Raw genomic sequence first — 19,604 nt, 5'->3', positions numbered from 1 at the left:
GAAATGAAATTCGTACCGAAGACAAAATGCAGCCGATTCTATTGAGGACTATCATTCTTTCGTTACATTCATCGTCCAACACGAGTAAGACTGCCGCCACTACATTCATGAAGCGCTCGCTCATGACTGTCACATGCGACTTTCATCTGTATGGTTCGTGCGACATTCATGTGTGACAGCCCGAATAGTAGGCAACATGAAAGTTTCCAGCACACGACATTCAAAGTAAACATCTACAGTTTTAGGTACCAACATAGGAATTTCACTTAAAACTGTCACGTGAAGGGACCGTTTCCAGCACTGATTTTGACACCTTTGCGTTTGAGTGCAAATAAAGCCAAATTTGCTGGATTTTCAAATTATCAGTTAAATATAAATAATTTGAGTTTATGAACGAGAATCTAGTTAAAAAATATTACCTTTTCTCTGTTTTGCTTTTATTACAAAGGTTATCAAATATTATAATATGATCATTATATTATTTCCATCTCATATATAAATATTCAATCTTATTCAAAACTACAGTTTTTACAAATCAATGGTTGCTCAATGAAGCTTGAGTTATTTAATATCTGGATTCAAAAAATAAATTGATTTACCTCGGAACCATGTCAATGAAATAATAATGTTGACTGCTCAAAATGAAGGTCATTTATTACACTGTGAAAAGCTAAAAAACTATTCCGATTAGTCTTGAAAAAATCTCGAACGTTCCCTTAGAATGCCACTTATCATATTTCGAATTCGTCAATTGCTGTTTTTCATTGTCCAGTATTTTTGCACGAAAACCGAGGCTCTTTTTCTGCAGCTGCAAACATTTGGCCAGATCGATGTTTTTTTTAAATTTAACGGAAATTTTTAATAAAATGAATCGTGTGGACATGTTCTGCTCTGGAAGGGTAATCATTTTCTCTGTTGCTCTGTTATTGAAGCAATACTTTTATTGGAATTTTTGTATAGTTGGAAAGGATGCGGTGGTACTTGAGATCAATCAACGATCTAGTCGTTTTTCTGTTTCGTGGAGTTAATGGGTTAAAGAAAAAGCTTACGTGAAATAGTTTAATCTACTAGCTGAATCGAGGATGCCGTACGTACATAGGCCATCTCTAGAATTTACATTTTATGGGATACTTTTTTTTTTTTCATAAATACGTTTATTTCATAGGCAATATACATAAGTTTTTCTTCGCCGTGGCATCCACAATACATAGTACTTAAAACCTAATACATTTCAAATATCATATTAGTATGTATTAGTAGTATTTTAAATTACATTCAATAGAATACCTTTATTTTGTACATGATCTTATAACTATTTCAGGTTTGTGTGTATCAGTTCATCACTTTTATTCAATGTAAGATAGCTGGCTATTGGTTGAACTCATGAAAGAGAAAACAGTCTAACATAAAATAAAATTTAAATTGGAACTCCAATGGACTTAATGAAATAATAAAGAAGTTTCATGTACGGAACGTCACGACAAGCAAGAATGTCGCGAACTGGTATATTGGATAGTCTACCTTGGGTACGCAAGAAATTTATTAGTTGAGATCTGACATCACGATACTCCACGTATGTCCAAACGACATGGTCAATATCGCGGTAACCTTCGCCACAAGCACAATGATTAGTCTCGGAAAGTCCAATTCGAAGGAGATGTGCATCTAACGTGTAGTGATTCGACATGAGTCTGGACTTCACACGAATGAAATCCCTACTCACATCCAGTCCCCTGAACCATGCCTTTGTCGATATTTTAGGAATAATTGAGTGCATCCACCGACCCAGACCATCTTTATCCCAAGAAGCTTACCAGCTGGCAAGTGTCTTTGGCGAGACGCGCTATAGAATTCGTTGAATGCAATCGGTCTCTTATAAATTTCACCCTCAATAGCACCACGTTTGGCTAAAATATCGACTCTTTCATTGCCTGGAATGGAGCGATGAGCCGGGACCCAAACTATTGTGATTTGATAATTATTATTCAATATGATGTTCAGGCACTGTTTTATTTTGGCCAAGAAAAAAAGTTCATTTCTGCCAGCAGCGTTTGAGCGAATGGCTTTAATTGCATTCAGACTATCTGTGAAAAGAAAATAATGGTTTGGAGATGATGTGACGATTACACTCAAACTATAATGAACTGCTGCTAACTCTGCTATATAAACAGATGCAGGTTCTTGAAGCCTAAATGAGGCCGAAACATTATTGTTGAATATACCAAACCCAGTAGCCTCTTCAATTCGTGATCCGTCCGTGTAAAATATTTTCTTAGAGTCAATATGCCTGAATTTACTTATAAATATTTTTGGGATTTCCAACGAGCGTAGGTGTTCCGGAAATCCACGTACTTCGCGCTGCATGGATGTATCGAAAAATAAAGTTGAGTCAAGAACATTTAGGAGGCTGACACGGATAGGTATATATCTTGAAGGGTCCCTAAAACGATCTTTCAATGGAAAAATTCTCGCCAGAACTTCAAGACTCATTGTATGTGTCGAATGCATGCAACCTAAAGCAATTCGCAAACAACGATATTGAATTCGCTCTAATTTGATAATATGAGAGTTTTCAGCGGAGCAAACGCATCCATATTCCATCACTGAAAGTATCGTTGTCTGATACAATTTTATTAGATCTTCCGGATGAGCACCCCACCAAGATCCTGTTATTGTTCGAAGAAAATTTACTCTTTGTTGGCATTTCGTTATCAGAAACTTAATGTATCCTCCCCACGTGCATTTGGAATCAAACCACACCCCAAGGTATTTGAAAGTCAAAACCTGTTGGATCATTCTTCCCATCATATGAAGCTGCTTGAAAAGACAACCAACTCCGTTTTCTCCGCAGAGAATTCGAAACCCAGATGAACAGCCCAAACGGACAAGTTATCTAAGGTATCTTGCAATGGTTTTTGCAGATCAATAGCTTTGGGTCCAGTAACTGAAACTACGCCATCATCTGCCAATTGTCTTAGTGTACATGGGGTTAATAGATAGCTGTCAATGTCATTCACGTAAAAATTATAAAGGAGCGGACTGAGGCATGAGCCTTGCGGTAGACCCATGTAGCTAATTCTGAATGTTGCCAAATCGCCATGTGAAAAATGCATGCGTTTCTCTGACAAAAGGTTGTGCAAATAATTATTTATAACCGCTGGGAGTCCATTTTGGAGCTTGTCTGAAAGAACATCAATGGAAACTGAATCAAATGCTCATTTAATGTCTAAAAATACAGATGCCATTTGTTGCTTTTGAGCGAGGGCAGTGTGGATGTCAGACGAAAGTAATGCAAGGCAATCATTCGTCCCTTTATTTCTACGGAAGCCAAACTGAGTATCTGACAACAAACCGAACAATTTTCTGATGCAGGACAACATTGCAATGGTTCTATATGAGTTGTGATTGGAAGCTGGTTTCCCCGGCTTTTGAATGGCGATAACTTTCAATTGCCTCCAGTCAGGTGGAACAATATTTTGCTCAAGAAACTTGTTGAACGACTCCAACAAACGTCTTTTAGCGAGGTCGGGCAGATTCTTCACCAAGTTTAATTTAATTCTGTCCAACCCAGGAGCGGTATTGTTACAAGACATGAGTTCTATGGAAAATTCCATCTTAGAAAAGGGGCTATCAATGGTACCATTGTTTGGAGAAGACTCCTATATAATGCTATGCGTAGGAACAGAATCTGGACAAACTTTCCTCGCAAAATCAAATATCCATCGGTTCGAGTATTCCTCACTCTCATTTCCTACGTTACGATTCCTCATTCGTCTGGCCGTATTCCGAAGAGTGCTCATTGAGGTTTCTCTTGATAAACCTTCGACAAAATGTCTCCAATAGCTACATTTCTTGGCCCGAAGTATGCTCTTGTTCTTGGTTTCTAAAGTCAAAATTTTTTTCTAAATTCTGAGAAGTTTCTTCTCCTCGTTTTAAAAACGTCTTGAAAGCATTTTGTTTCGCGTGTTTAGCATCTGAGCACTCTTTGTCCCACCAAGGGTTTGGAGGCCGTCTGTTAGACGATGGACCAAGAAATCGTTTGGTTTGGGCTTGTTCTGCGGCCTCCAGAATCGAACAATCGAGGAAGTCAAACAAGCTCTTCCATTGAGTTCAAGGTACTTGAGATACTACTTTGGTATTTAGTCCAGTCAACATTTTTTGTCAAATCATATAGAATATTACCTGAATTAGCAATGCCTTTGTTACTGCTAATTGAAATGATGATTGGTAAATGATCACTACCGTGTAAATCAGGAAATACTTTCAAGGTGCAATCTAGTCGAAATGAAGTCGAGCGAAGAGATAAATCTAATGCACTTGGACGTGCAGGAGGTCTTGGGATCCGTGTCATGTTACCCATAATCAATACTGTCATGTTGAAATTGTCGCAAATATTATATATTAAAGATGATCTGCTATCATTGTAAACGGAACCCCACATCATTCCGTGCGAATTGAAATCTCCTAAAATCAATCGTGGAGCAGGGAGGGCTTCGACCATTTCATTAAGCTGTCGTTGTCCAACTTGAGCTCTTGGAGGAATATATACCGAAGCAATGCAAATGTCCTTTCCTTCAATGTTTATTTGACAAGCAACAACTTCTATACTAGAAGTCGAAGGAATGTTTAATCTATAAAAGGAATACCATTTCTTAATTCCTAAAAGCACTCCACCCTACGGAGAGTCTCTAGTAAGACGTATAATGTTAAAGTCATTAAAATTTAAGGCTATGTTTGATGTAAGTCATGTTTCGCACAAAGCAAATACATCACATTTTTGACTATGCAACTAAACTATAAATGAATCAAGTTTTGGCATGATGCTTCGACAATTTCACTGCAGGACAGTGATTGAATCATTTGCGGCGGATGATAAATTATCCATCAAATGATACAAAACCTGAGAGAGCTGGCCATTGAGCTTATAACTGTTTCAAAAAAGTTCTAGCTATTGGAAGGAATGCTGGATGGTCTTTAGAGGTTCAGAAATATTGAATGCTGTGAAAATCCATTCTACAATTTCCGAAAACTTCAGTAATCCTGTTGGTGGCTGTGAAACGGAGCCCACTGGATTATTGTCTTTTGTTGAGCTAGTTCCTGGATTGGTTTGTGAATTTGACAAAGCAGGAGGCACAGTTTTTGGTTCTAAATTTGGCTTTTTAGCTTTAACACGGGGATCTTTGTTGAAGGTGTAATTTTAGGTGTCTTTTTTGGTATTTTGTGGTTTGGTAATCTCCTCTCAACAGACCCTTGATGGGTGACAAACGAGGTATCTTCGCTATTTCCGTCAGAGTCAGATTCCTCTGGCTCCGCAAGATTTGAAAAACCGTTTTCGGTTTCCAAAGGGGAGACATTATGGGGTACTTTCTTATCATTTATTCGTACAAATCGACCAACTTTCAAGCTGTTAGATATTTAAAAGGTTTTCATAAGATTCTTATAATTCTTTTCAACTATTATAAATTTATGTCTTAAACTTAGTACAAGTACAGGGTCTCCATCTTTTATGTCGGTATGTAAACGCTGAATAAAAATTTTTGCCATGGATCGAAACAACGCGTTGAAATAGTGACACTCTACATCTAAAACATTCGTTCCATTGTGTTAACTCTTCGTGCGTATCGGAAAAAATCGCGGTGACATAGACTGGCCATCCAGATCACCGTATTTAAACCCCTCGGACTTCGTTTTACATCACTTATAGAAATCGGTTGTTTTTTCTCAAAGTTATTCAATGTTTACATACCGACATGAAGGATGGAACACCCTGTACTTTTTTTGTACTCTGTTATGAAAACCTTAGGATATCAAAAGACACCTTATTGTAGAAATTGGTATACCTATTGAACATTTCTAAATTCCGGAATAGCTGAAGGAAAACGACATCGCTAAATTATTTGAGCAACTGTCATACGTAAAGTCAAAAAATTCATTGTGGAGAAATTATTGGAATTATGATCAGTTGAAAATTGAAAGGTATCTTTTGACACCACCCGGTATAAAAAGTGTTACAGATGTAATATTAAATTATTTCTAAGCACTTGAACGACTTTTTCATGACATTTTGTCACGGTTCGATTTTAGCACGGTTCCTTTTTGGCAACATACTAGTTCGAAAATGGTTTAGAATTTCATACACCCATTTCGGTTTTCACACGCACTTTTTCGCACAGTTCTTCGAGAAAACATTTTTAGTTTTTTCACAAAACATTAATTTATACTCTTTGTACATTCGTGAAAAATTGGAAAATAAAAACAGAGTTAAAAAGTTCGTGTTATTCTCAAGAACAGTGCAATTTTGTTTCCAAAACAACACGAGATTTTTTTTTTGGCAAAAACTCTTGAAATAATACGGATTTATTTTGCCCGGTTTTCGGTATTCCCCGTGAAAAAACCCAGATGCGAGCGTTGCTTATTTTTATACAGCAAAGAATTTTCCTCAAAATTTTTATCTAAAACATACTACTCATGGAAATGTTTGAGAACCCTGCATACGGTCGATTTAACTAAATTCTGCCACTTCGCGTTGGATGTTAAAAGCTAATTTTTGGTTCCATCAAGTGTATCATATTTAAAATGAAATGAAAACGAGGAAACATTTCCAAATAAACTGCTGTCAAAGTATTTCAAATCCGACATCGAGGGGCACTACAGTGTGTCCAGATATTAAATAACTCAAGCTTTATCCGACTGATATCTCAGCTCAGCATCAGAAATGAACATTATGAATAACATTTTTTTTCTTCTCTTTCCAGGTAATCTATCAGCATTTCCATAAAGACTCAAACCTGTTCGGTATGTCACATTTTTTCTCTCTTTTCTTCTATTAACTTGTCAACTTCCACCGAGTGTGTAATTCTTCACTCCAAAACAAAACTGACTCATCACTGCAAATAAACACAGTCTTGTCTATTTCAAACCGGTAAAACTAAAATAAACTTACTGCCGCGGTCGTCTCCCGCACCCGCCAACCGCAGCACCCTTGCCAAGGTCGCCTCACGATCCCGGCGACTTCGGTGTTCGAATCGAATCGAATCGATGCAACTGCGACTGAAACGAGCATTTCGCAGCGGTTCAATCAATTGAATCCAAATGGGACGCGATCGAAAGGCGTCGCTGGCAAATTACTGTTGGTGTTGTTGCGATCATAAAGCGGTAGATTTACCGGTTGTACGACCAGCTGGTTGACGCTGGTCCGAAGGTGCGCTGCTGTCACTGCGACCAGAACTCGTCATCTTCAGTTAAATCGATCGATGAGCTCTCGGTAAGTGGAACGACAACATCAATATACTGCAGCCGGCACTCCATTTGTCGAGTGTGTCGGTCGCTAAACGGATGACAAGATCGAGTCCCCGGTGTGAGACATTCAATGGACTGTATTTGCGACAGATATGAGCAAATTACTGTCACCTGCCGACGACCGTCATCGGACAGAAATTGACCATTTCCTGTTCGAGCTTCAATCCTACTGGTGCGATAATCACTGCAATTATGGGCGACTCTGATGACCGGATAATGAGGATCGTGTGTATGCAATAATTGTTGTAATCATACCAAGTGGAGATTCTTCGGAGAAATTTTGACTATCGGATCGAGTTTTAAAGCATAAATTTTAGGAGGTCCATTTAATCTTCTAGACGATTTGAAATTTTATCTGACTTAGATAAAAGTATTGCATTTATTTACGTCGGATCACATTGTACTGTCAATACTCTTGTGCAGTTTCCGAACCATCACCGCAAGATCATTCTCCAACCTTTGATCCTGTAGCGATACATACTGATGTACCGGATGGGTAAGGGTCATAAAATGCCACTTCAAATCACACCCGCGTCAAATCGCCAATTGTCCCACACTTCGGAGTCGAGGCTCTTTTGCCCCTGGTGTGAATCGTAGATCCCATCATCTCCCCGGTCGGGAAGGGTGGTGGGCTAGTAGGACGATCAGTCGACGGCGAGAGAATACATAAATATGACATAATTATAGACGGCAGGCTCGGTAGATTCGACTCGTGAAACGTGACCTATCTACACACACCCACACACAAGCTGAACGGGGCGTTCGTCGTTTTACTGAATGAAAATTATGATGCGGTTTCAAAGTGCCATGCTGGACATGTGTTGCCGGAGCCGTTTTCCCTTCGAGTTCTTTCGTCAACTTACTTATTTATGAATGGGAAAACGTCCAACACGCTCGCCTCTTATTGTGTTGCGTGTGTCTAACCTTTCCTGCGGTAATTGGGGATCGCCGTGGACCGGGGACAGGAATGATATTTATCGATTCTAAGCGCTGGCTGTTGTAACTCTAGCAAATTGATGGGTTAATGATGGTCCTCTATTGAACGTGCATGTTTTGAAGTTGATGATGAGAATCGACTGTTTTGCGTCATCGTTGCTTTCAACGCTTTTGACGCTCTTGTGGTTCCATCGGAACTCATGGTCAATTCTTACAAACCAGATTGTTCATTATCCAGGTTAAAGAAATCGAGTTTCGTGTTCGCAGAATTCGGTAATTGCACCCTCATTACAACAATTGTCTGAAAGTGCTGTTCATCGTTCAATTGATGTACAGTGGTTTGAAATGGTCGCCAGAATTGATGGGCCTAAGGGACTAGGTCTTTGTCTCATTCTACTAAAAATAATCTACAAATTCACCCGTTCTTGACTACTGAAAAAGGTCTGATTTCCTATAATTAATAACTCAATTCACGTTTGATTAAATCATATTCCGATAGAACGATACACAAACTTTTCATTTCACTATCAGTACTAGACAGTTTATGAACAGTTGTATTATAACGCAGAAATAATCAAAAGAAAAAGAAAGTCATTATGTCATTTGCTTACATTACCTACACGAAATGTTTACGTCGAATTATTGATTCCTTGAAAAACAGGTTCAATAGGACCGAAACGTCAATAAAGGAGAAAGTAAAGGGTGTTTTTTCTAGAGGTATAAAATTTGATTTTCAGAAAAGAAAAACCACAAAAAATTGAGAAAATTATTGAAATCTTTATTGGAATCGAAAGAACGATCAATATAATTTATGTTTGGACATGATTTCATACAAATTTTCACATGCGCAAGGTCCAATTTTGGCACACTCTATCCAACATATCGGCCGTTATTCCACAAATAAATGCTTCAATATTGGCTTCCAGTGTGTCTATCGTTGCTGATTTATCCTTGTAGACATGAGCCTTAACATGGCTCCGCAATAAATACTCCAAAGGCGTTAAAGCATAAGATCTAGGCGGCCAATTGATGGGCCCAAAACATGAGATACCTTATGATAAAAAAAGAACCGGAATTTTCATTTTAAAATTCCCGCGCTTGTCCAATCGGTAAACTTTTATTCTCTCAACGTTGGCAACACTTTTATACACATTCTGTCAAATGTTGACGCATATCGTACGATTAGTTTTTGTTTGGCGTCTATACAAAGAAGTTGAAAAATTTTCGTGTGGCGATTTTTATAATGGATGAAAATTTAGAACAACGGCTCGCCTTCGAAGCGCCATTCGGTCGATTGTTGTGCGGTTTCGACGTCATATTCATCACCAGTTATGATGCATTCGATGAATATGGGGTCACTATCTGCGTTGGAAATCATCTCATTGGCCACATCAACACGACGCTGTTTTTGAATGAAATTCAGCTTTTTTGGTTTCAGCCGAGAAGCGACGCGTTTCAAACCCAAAACATCAGTTAAAATGTGTTCGGCTGATCCATAAGAGATGCCCAACAACACAGCAATCTCTCTAATCGGTACACGGTACGTTTTGCAACACGATTTGCTTCGCCGATTCAATGTTTTCTTCAGTAACAGTTGTTGTTGGGCGGCCAGGGATCTCATCAAGATTCAAGCTTGTACGACCACTTTTGAAGCGTTTATACCACTCGTATGCCTGTGTTTTTCCTAAACACGATCCACCAAAGGCCTTTTCTAACGTTTTCAACGTTTCGAAACACTTAAATCCATTTGCAACACAAAATTTGATGTACGCACGTTGTTCTAAATTTTCATCCATCGCCACACGAAAATTTTTCAACTTCTTTGTATAGACGCCAAACAAAAACTAATCGTACGATATGCGTCAAAATTTGACAAAATGTGTATAAAAGTGTGAAAATTCCGGTTCTTTTTTTATCATAAGGTATACTGTTTACCGAAGGCAGCTCTCAATTTGGTCATTATTTCGCGTACCGTGTGGGATGTGGCACCATCTTGTTGAAACCACATGTCAGGCATGTCCAGTTTTTCCATTTTCTGTAAAAAAAATCGTCTATCATTACACGGTAGCGCTCACCATTCACTAGAAATGAGCTTCGTAGCTGAACACAATTTTTCAATGGAAAAATGGATCTTCCTATAACTTTGCCAGAGGGCGCTTCATGATTGAACTATAGACCAAACGACGATTCATGATTAAATTATAGACCAAACTGAAGAAGTTTGACAATGACACAAAACACGATTCACGCGTGATCTGTCAGAAACAGTGTTGTCAAAAAGATACCAGCAAAAAATCGTCATCTAAGGTGAAATGTAGCGTCATAAAATGCGCGCAAAATTTTATCCGCTTCAGTTGAACGAACCGTCGCACAAAGCATAACAAGAAAAACCGACAAATAGAAAACAATTTTTTTCCGTGATTGAGCGCAGTGGGCTTATGTTGGCTTGTAAAAAAGAATGGACGTAATGGATTTTTGAATCCTTCACACTTTAAATATATGCTAATTCAATCGTTATTGTTAGTGATTACTCTTACACTAGAGCTATGAATCATGAGTAATTATGAATGACTAACATGAGGTTATATGTATATGTATTGACTAACTTGCTAACCATGTATATGCCTGAGTTCAGTAGCAAGTATTGATTCTTCTTCTTCAAAAAAAAACTTGATAGAAGACAAGAGAACGTTCAAGTATTTTCGATATCTTTGCCAGTAGTTCACCAGGCCACATTGTTTGTATCACAGGTTATATAAAAGTTATACTTTCAAATATTCTACATGAACGATAATACTTGGCTTTTGTTCATTTCATCCAGTAGCCTGTCACGGTTAAAGTTTTAGTTTTGCTCTAAAAATTGCTACAATCTAAAATAATAACTATTATATGATATTACACAGTCAAGCATTATTACTTCAGCAACATCAATGTTTCTATTTCTTCGCGTTTCGCCTTCGGCTCGTCAGTGCTTCAAGCAGTTCAAACTGAACTGCCATCTCGTGCCTAGCAGTTCAACTTAAACCGCTAAGCAGACGCAAAGTTTGCACTATTTATGCAACCCTCAAATGATATTGCACAAGTGCTATATTTTTTCTGACGTCTCAGCCGTAAATGAGTGACGACTTATTACTGGCCGTCGCAGAATGTGAACATTTAGGGGTTTTGTTGGTTTGTGCAAAAAGCACATATTTTATTATTTGAGGGTTCCATAAATATATATTATTATTTGAGGGTTGCATAAATAGTGAAAACTTTGCGTCTGCTTAGCGGTTTAAGTTGAACTGCTAGGCACGAGATAGCAGTTCAGTTTGAACTGCTTTAAGCACTGACGACCCGAAGGCGAAACGCGAAGAAATAGAAACAAAATATGTGCTTTTCGCACAAACCAACAAAACCCATAAATGTTAACATCAATGTATTGAGATCAACAGAATTGGACATTTTTAGCATAATAAATGACAGTTACAAAACGCAATGCTGCATAAATTCGCATCATTATTTGATAGAGTAATTTTTGCTCAGTCCACCGTATATTTCTCACACCAACTCAATACGAAACAACAGCGCGCAAGCAATAAAAAATGCGGAAAAATTTATGTAAACTTTTTCAAATTTCGGTTGTTTTGGCTAAAATTTTATAGTTTTGAATTGCATTTTCAGATTCTTTGTGAAATTCTGCTACAAACACTAATTTTCAGTTCTAAAACCATTCCCGTGGAACGGAACAGTAACCGTTTATACATTTCAAAAACCAATCACGGCTCGGCAACGCAAAATTTCATAATTCTAAGAATATTTAGTTATGATAAATTTGATTTCGAAAACTTAAGTGTTTTTGGTATTTCGAAAATCGGTCTAGTTTTTGAATAATTGAACAAAAACGCGATTCGCGCATTTCGCTACATTTCACCTTAAAAGTAAACTGGATTTCACAAAATTGAAAAGCCGATACTTAACCTACAAATAATCATAACAGTTGAAAGCAACAGTATTTAGAGTTTAGAGTCTTTATTGGTGGCTATTTGATTGTTTAGATCCATAGAATGAAAGTTTGACTTAAATTTTTAATAAATATAGTTCAATGAAGTTATAGCATATAGAATAGAAATATAAAGATCAATATTTAGGTATGTTTTTAGAACCGTCAAGAATTTGAAGTCGAAAATTATGTGTTTGGTTGAGTCCATTTTTTGTACGATTTAGCCGCACACAGACAATCACTGGATTTAGCACAAAATAAATTTTAAAAACGTTAACCAGACGATGCACAGAAACTAACAAACCCAAAAAATCTGAAAATTTAAAAAAAATCAACTTCTTGCTACTCCGTTATTGATCAGAACCAATCAAACTTGGAAAATATGTTTCTGAAACAACTTGCTTGGTAATAGCAGGTAGTTTCACATTATGTAAACTGCATTTATCCCTGCACGTCCGAATGTAGATCTATCTGGGAAGGCAAAGTTGTTAGTTCAATGCATGTTGCTACTAGAAACCGAGGAATCCTTTTCAATTCCGCATGCATCACAAGACCAAGGTCTATTTCTTGGTAAATTTTCGAATAATATTATCATGTGTTTATTTCTCTGGGTAGCCGGCTACCTAGAATACGTTGTAATTTCATCGCGTTTTGTATTAATATATACTTCTTACTAAAATACGAAATCTCTTCCGAAACTCGTACGACTCCAGACAGCCGGCTGTCGGGAACATCTCTATCAATTCATATATTTAATTCATTGCGTACTATTTTGTTTTCAATAGACAGCTGTAATACTAGATATCACTCGCTCATCACCAATCGAACAACAACGCCTTACGCGATACGAAGTAATACCGTGATCAAACGTTCCCTGAATAATCGATGGAGTTTAGTCTAGCCCGATTTGTATCAAGGAGAAATATAATAAGACACTGTAAATAAGAAAAATGCCAAATATCTCTAAGGAACGATCTGACCAGTATCCTGTTTCTCCTATTTGTATTTCATTTCAGCTTGAATCACACGATTGACTGGTAAATTTTCACACATTCCATATAAATCTGATAACACCTACAAAAATATGCAGATGGCGCTTCGAATGGTTGACATTTAGTTTTGAGCGGTAAATTCACAGTATCCGTCCCTTGTTTTAGTCGGGAGGGGGTACCTAAACCCAAACTGTACCGTGAAAGTACCACCTATTTTTTTTTTGCATGGCGTCCCAGAAAGTCGATTTTTTGAAAAAAAATTTTTTTTCAAGATGACACTAAATCTCGACGTTTCATGCAATTCTAAGACTTTTGGCATCAAAATTTTTTTTTCGATTTCGTAAATCTCATGTAAATTTCAATATCTATGAAAAGTGGACTAAGAAAGGTTTTTTAGATTAGCATCACTCTTCTCAAAAAGTCGAAAATCAAAATCAGAAATGAGCCGAAATTAGTGTCAGAAATTATTTTATAAAAAGATAAAAAAATCATGAGACTATTTTGAAGAAAGAAAAGGCATTATCACACCACTAGGTGGATTAAGAAGGTTTTTTTAATTACCTTTATATGGATATCCCAAAAGAGTGTTGAATCTAAATGTATGACTAGATACTTAAAATCTTTGGCTTTTTCGATCACTGTCGAGCCCAGACATGGATCCTGCATGATTTTGTAGGTTTTTTTTTCGTGGGGAATGAAACACCATGTATTTTGTTTTTGATAGCTTCAAAGAAAGTAGGTTCGCATTGAAATAATTCGTTAAGATTTGAAGGTCGTATTGAATCAACGAGATAACTGTATGTACGTCATTACACGGATAAAAAAGCGCAGTATCGTCAGCAAAAAGTCTTGGTATACCTTTCAATTTCAAATTTTCTAAATCGTTGATAAAAAGTAAAAATAGTACGGGTCCAATGTTACTGCCTTGGGGTACCCCTACATTGATTGAACGGTAAAAGCTACGAGCGTTGCCAAGAGATACAAACTGTTTCCTGTTAGACAGATAACTTTTAACAATGTCATTAGCAACCCCCCTGATCCCTTATCGATCTAGCTTCTGTAACAGAATCTTATGGTCCAGTGTATCGAACGCTTTTCTAAGATCTAAAAACAAGGCACCAACAACTTTCTTCGAATCAATCTCACCGACAAGACAATTCACCAATTCGGTAATAGCTGTGGTGGTGCTACATCCCGATCTAAACCCGTACTGGAATCTATACAGGACGTTGTTAGAGTTGAAAAAGTTAAGCATTCTGTTCGCCAACTGCTTTTTCAGCATCTTATTGAATACTGATAAGGTGGAAATCGGACGGTAATTACAAGGATCATAAATAATTCCGGACTTGAAAACAGCACAACTTTTAAACGGTCGGGATAATTACCATCGCTCAGAATTGACCTGGTTAGATACACTAGAGCGAATTTATTGATGAAATAATTAGTTTTCCTGAACGTTCCGTTTTGAAGATCATAGATCAATCAGGAATCAAGAGAGTATTTTTTTCTGATTTAAACAGGGGGAAATTTGTTGATGTGTTAAATTAAATAAGAAATATTGCGGCTGAACCATCGTACGTTATTTGTGGTCAAGACGGGACACACCCTTGTAAAACGCTGGTGACATATGAGAATCAGCTGTTTACATGTCAATTTTGTGAACACAACGGTAAATACTGCACTGAAACTGCGAAAAGGGCATCTTCAACCAAAGTCAAGGACAACCGTTCAGCAATGGTAGCTAGTGGACCCAGTACTCTTGTTTCAAAAACCGCTTTCACCTTCGAACCAACTAGCAACTGCAGTCAGTGTACAGCAAAGCGCAGCTACATCAACACCCCACGAAATATTTCGAAAATCAAAATGCAATAATGATTATACATTTATTTGAAAGGTTGAAATTTGTTTATGAAAAATGTTTGGTTTCAACAGGATGAAATGACTTTTTCCACAAAATGGTATCAGGCGAAGTGATTCTTTCGACTGAAATGACCCTTCCGGCTCAGGGTCCAACTTCAGTCGATAACTCTGGCACGACGCCATCTTGATGAGCTCAAAATCAACTGATTGCAACGTAAATAAACAATCTGTAATGCAATCGTTTTACGGTTTACCTTGTTTATTGCACAATAATTAAAGATGTTCGGGTCAACTTTCTCACCAAAACTTGTCGATTTACCTAAAATACCTAAAAAGTTTTGGGACATCGAGTCGAATTCATTTTCAAAGTTAGAGTGTCGCTTTCTTAGTCAATAGAATCATTGAAGCGTGATTTTCGGAGTAAAGCACCTTCAGAAAAGTTGCTCAGAATGATATGGACGATGATCCCTCTAAAAGTAAGATATGAATATTATTTTTACTCAGGGCTAATATAAAGGCTAAGAATCTTCCACAAAATAGTATAGAAAGTAATTACAAACAAAGGCTATAGCAGGACAAGCATGTGAAATCTGCCCCGAAAGGGAATTCATATTGTTATACCACATTCGAAAGGTCATAGACTGGAAACAATTTTCTCAAAATTTCAACCCTTTAACTACCATATTAACGGAGCTAGGGTGGTTCTATTGATTTTTATTTTATTTGATTTTTGAAGAAACCGCTTCTCCGAAAAGTTTGAAAAAATAAGGTATATTTAAGGCATTATGGGGAAGGTTTACAATTTTTTTTTCAAAATTTTTGAAGATGTATTTCTTGCATTAAAAAATACTAGAAAATTTTTAAACATATTTTTTCTCTCTTCCAATTTTTGCACCGACCCGGATTTTTTAGTGATAGATATAGAATTTTTGGAGTGGTATGTTTTTATATTTTTAAAAAATGTGGACGACCAAAATATTTGATTTTTTCTAAATAATAAATAACAGTCGACCATGCGTCCCCATCAAATTATGAGAGAAGGAAACGCATGGTGCTTTGTTCTAGTAGTTTATGCAACTCAAGCGCAGGGCTTAGAAATCAAAGTAACGAAATGAGTTTCAACCTTTGCATAATACATACACGATCATACTTTGGGTACAACATAGAGAGCTACGAAGCAAGAACTTACTGGTATGTGGTTCATATATGAATTGTAGTAATATATGATCGTCGCGAGTATCACACATATGAAATTCGGTTACGGCAGTCAAGAACTAGAGCGGGTGTCAGGTTTTTATGTGTTGCTGATGGATGTAATTAAGCAAAGCCATGCCTTTCCTTCTAACAGAATTTGATGGGAACGCATGGTTGACTGTTATTTATTTTTGAGAAAAAAACAAATATTTTGGTCGTCCACATTTTTAGAAAATATGCAAACATACCACTTTAACATGTCCAAAAATTCTTTTTTTATCACTAAAAATCCAGGGTGGTGCAAAAATTGGAAGAGGGAAAAATATTTCTAGTATTTTTTAATGGAAGGAATACATATTAAAAAATTTTGAAATGAATTGTAAACCTTCCCCATAATGCCTTAAATATACCATGTTTTTTTTCAAATTTTTCGGAGAAACGGTTCCTTCAAAAATCAAATACAATAAAAATCAATAGAACCACCCTAGCTCCGTCCATATGGCAGTTAAAGGGTAGAATCTTTGAGAAAATTGTTTCCAGTCTATGACCTTTCGAATGTGGTATAACAATATGAATTTCCTTTGGGGGCAGCTTTCAAACGCTTATCCTGCTATAAAGACTGTCTCATAAAATATGGACGCACTTTAATTTCGCTGAAAATAATTCACAAGTGTTAGATATAATATTAGACTACAGCAACAGAATATTATTCTTAACATTTGCTACTTAGTCATTGTAGACTAGCTGGCGCACCTTCTTGCGAACGTTACTCATTAAATTCCGTACAGACTTCTTAGCGACAAGTTTTAACACTTTTTTTCCTATCTTTTTCGAACTGTTGAATGGTTTCGGCTGCCGAGACATGTTTCCTATAATGTGCTTTCGTTACTGCCCAAAATTCCTCAATTGGTCGAAGTTGTGGGCAATTTGATGGGTTCATGTCTTTTGGGACGATAGTGACATTTTTGGTAGTATACCAACCGTTGATTTTAAGTAGTGGCAAGAAGCAAGATCTCGCCAGAAGACAACAGGATCCTTGAGGTTTCAAATGGTGATGGTGATGTACATTTCGCTGTTCATTGAAGCAGTGGTGATGAAGGGTTTCGAAATCTTACCGCAGCTACAACTTGCTTGCCACACAATATCTTTCTTACCAAATTTTTCGACTTCACTCAATGTCTCGTACTGATTTAACACTTGTCCTTCTCGCACCGTATAATATTGTGGCCCCGTCAAGGATTTATAATCGAGTTTCACGTAGGTTTCGTCGTCCATGATTATGCAGTTCAAATTTCCAGCAAGAATCGTATTGTACACCTTGCGAACCCTCGGCCTAATCGATGCTTCTTGTTTCGGACTACGTTTTGGTTGTTTCTGCTTCTTGTAGGTTCGAAGATTCAAACGTTCTTTAGCACGAAGAACATTTGACTTCGAAGTGCCCACTTTTTTGGCCACATCCCGAACTGAAACCTCCTTCTTTTGCTCGAACGCCTTCAGTATACGTTTATCCAACTGAGACCTTCTTTTTGACCCGTTTTCGGTTTATCCTCAATGGTATAACACCTCACCGAACTTCCTGATGGCATTTCGCAAGGCTTTTTCAGTTACTTCTTCCATTTTTGCTATCTTTTTCAGTGACAGTCCGTGTTCTGTGCACCATTTGTACACAATTTTTCGACGTTGTTCTGCTGAAAGTCCACGCATGTCGAAACAAACTAATGAAAACGAATAAACAACTGCACAAGTGGTTAGAGAAGAGTATAAACAACAGGACGCAGCCATAAAAATTGACAGATTCTGGACCATTGCGAAATGGCAGCGGTTTTTGGTTTCGTCCATACTTTCTGGGACAGTCTTTAGCCTTTGCAAAAGACATCATACCCGTATCTTACGTTACGTTATTTTCTTAAAAGGGTCTCTTGAATCATTTTTTTTCTTTGGTTCATGTTCATGTTCTACAAAGTTGTTTATTATTCAAAACTACACAACTTTTTTGAATATACTACCTAACTCAGACGATCACAAGCGGGTAATCCGACCACGGTTTGAAAGCTCTTTCGAAGTATTTTTTTATGTATATTTTGTTCGATCTGCACCTATTTACCTCTTTTGAAAATAATTTTTATGCTTTGGTATTACATTCCTGTAGTGGAATTTGACCTTCTGTTTCAACAGACTTCGCAGCCGATTCAGAGTGTACAGAACCATTGCATGGCTAGTGCAACGATTCTACTGACACTACAAATCCTTCCAGGTCGGGGCTCGAACATACGACAACTGGTTTGTAAGACCAGCGCCCTATGCATTGAACCGCCAACCCGGGACAAATTGAAAATAAACAAGTCCGAATTATGTGAAAAATTGCATGGAAAGTTGTTGTAATTTTGAATAACAAACTAAATTTGTAGAACATGATAACACCATGTTTTTTTTTTATAAAAAACTTAGGTTTTGAGATACCCTGTTAAGAAAATACTTTATTATCATGAATTTTACTCAATATGAAGGGTGTGCTTTTTTTGCAAATTTATTTGGAATTACTTTCTACATAAGTTTGTAGAAGATACTGAGCATTTATTTTGACCCCGAGCCAAAATTATGTTTGTATTTCACTTTTAGGGTGATCAATTACATAAATCGAAGCATCAACAGATGGCACCCATAATTCTGAGCAACTTTGCTGGATGTGCTTTACCCCGGAAATCACACTTTTGTGGTGTTATCAATTAAGAGCATAAAATTAGGCTTTTAAATCACTGTGCAATGGTGAAAAACTAATGAGGTACTATTCCCCTCGAGATGGCGTACTGATATGCGATGAATTTGTAATCAATCAACATGCGATGGGTGTGTAATAACAGTAATATACGGTAAACAGAAAAAAGAAAAAAATCAGCACTCTTATCGAACCTGTGATCTTTTGGTATTCGGTAATATTTTACATACCTAAAAAAATGCAGAAATAAATTGCAAAGTGTAAATATGAAAAACAAACTAGCTGAATACATGTTTTGGTTTTCTGCTTTTCCTCAATAACACTTAAATAGCAGCAGTCGAGAATACCGCTTATTTGACCCATTTGTCAAAATTCCCATCCAAACAAATGTCAAAACTATGACATCTCACAGTAGCTTCGCATCTAAAGCTTCATAACACCAACTCAAATACCATTCAACCATAACTCAGTTCATGCAGCTCGTTCGTTCGTTTTTTTTCACACGCTCTCTGTCTCAACCATTAAATCGTTCGAATTTATATCCCTGTTTAGACCGTTAAAAGCTGTAATTGAGAAGAATTAAAAATGGAAATTTATCGTCCCCGTCGTTCGCCGGTCCTGCCGC

At 37.1% G+C, this 19,604-nt stretch overlaps 1 protein-coding gene across 2 annotated transcripts in view; it reads left to right on the top strand.

Moving 5' to 3' along the window:
• Nucleotides 1-19,604, top strand: part of LOC131429877 (A disintegrin and metalloproteinase with thrombospondin motifs 9) — a 589,623-nt gene that overhangs the window by 272,576 nt on the left and 297,443 nt on the right. The window lies entirely within an intron of this gene.

Source organism: Malaya genurostris, chromosome 2 (assembly GCF_030247185.1).
Source record: "Malaya genurostris strain Urasoe2022 chromosome 2, Malgen_1.1, whole genome shotgun sequence".
Lineage (NCBI taxonomy): Eukaryota > Metazoa > Arthropoda > Insecta > Diptera > Culicidae > Malaya > Malaya genurostris.
The sequence above is the reverse complement of the archived record's forward strand: the minus strand, read 5'-3'. Positions and strand labels throughout refer to the sequence as shown.